Source organism: Mandrillus leucophaeus, unplaced genomic scaffold (genome assembly GCF_000951045.1).
Source record: "Mandrillus leucophaeus isolate KB7577 unplaced genomic scaffold, Mleu.le_1.0 Scaffold2, whole genome shotgun sequence".
In the NCBI taxonomy this organism is placed as follows: Eukaryota; Metazoa; Chordata; class Mammalia; order Primates; family Cercopithecidae; genus Mandrillus; species Mandrillus leucophaeus.
In genome coordinates, this window is record NW_012102031.1 from 2,821,884 (window position 1) to 2,823,160 (window position 1,277).

General features: G+C 51.8%; 1 protein-coding gene across 2 annotated transcripts in view; it reads right to left on the minus strand.

The window, feature by feature from the left end:
* TNRC6B (trinucleotide repeat containing 6B) overlaps positions 1-567 on the minus strand; it is a 312,777-nt gene extending 312,210 nt beyond the window's left edge. For both annotated transcript variants that reach the window (XM_011978801.1, XM_011978798.1), the window contains exon 1: positions 19-567. The gene's annotated coding sequence lies outside the window, so the exon portion shown is untranslated. The remainder of the gene's footprint in view (positions 1-18) is intronic.
* Between the last annotated feature and the right edge of the window lie 710 nt (positions 568-1,277).

Consider the following 1,277-nt stretch of genomic DNA (forward strand, 5'->3'; position numbering starts at 1 on the left):
CCGCCGCACCTCACTCACCCCCGAGCCGTGCCGGCTCCAAGTACGCGGCGTTCCGCTGTGAAGCGAGGCGCGCAGTCCTCGCTTCTCCGCAGACTATGGAGGCGACGTCGTAGGGGGACTGAGGGTCGCGGGGGTCACTCCCTCCCGTTTCGCCTTGCAGAAGCACGGGGACCCCAGAAACTAAAAACAAAATAAACAAACTTTCCCCTCCGCATCCCTCCCCCAAAACCACAACACAAACACTCGGGGGCCCGCCCAGAGCCCCACTCCATTGGCCGCAGGGAGGATGCTTCCGGCTCTCACTGGCTGGCTTTTGTGCCCGTCAAGCTATCGTTCCGCCCCTCCAATTCCTCGTTGCTGCCTTAGCCCCTCATTGGTTAAGTGCTTCCCGTTTAACGAGCTAGGATTGGCTGAGCTGCCTGAGCCAATCATGCGGGGACACACCCCCTCAGCATCCCAGAGGCCGCTTCCTCGGTCGAGGACCCAAAGAGACTCAGGGGAAACTAGAGCATGATGGCGGCCGAGCTCGCTTGGCGCAACCATGGTCTTTTTTCTTTTTATTTTTAGCTCATTAGTGCCTTGCCTCGGCGCTGTTTCCCTAAGCTCGTCTTTCCATCCAGTACTGCCCTATAACGGAATCTATACGTGCCGGCTCCTTGATTTATCCCCTCCGAAGTGCTGAGTGTGGGCTGGTTGTGTATCATTGGACTGTCAGGATGTCACTCCCCAGTCAAATCTTCAAGCTATTGGTGGAACAGCAAGAAAGCCCGTCCAACAACAAGAGCTAATACCATTGGTTTGACTCCACTGTGTTATTTCCTGGCACCTTATTGGGCAAATAGGTGCGTCAGATCCGGATTCGCTCTGCTACGGTTAATTGTTTACTGGGGATTTGGGGTCAACTCCGGTTGTTTGGCCAGTAGTTGACGATAATAGTGACTCCCATGTATTGCATGCCTATTTTGTGCCAAGTACTGGACTGCTTTCTTCACAAACATTATCTGGTTAAACCTGGGAGTAATGCAGTATCCAGTTTTTATACATGGGAAATTAAGGCTGGCGAGAGCTTGGAAAACTTGCCCAAGGTCATCCAGATACAAAGTAGTTGATGAGCCTGGCATCTGGTCCTGGATCAAACTCCAGAGACGTCACTTTTTTTATTATGCGTTAGTGCTTCCACCTTAGACGATATACTTGTCAGTCAACCCAGCATCTTAAAAACTTTCATTTGGAACTCAGAAAGTCTTCAGTTTCTGGAAGTGACTTTTTTGGGGACT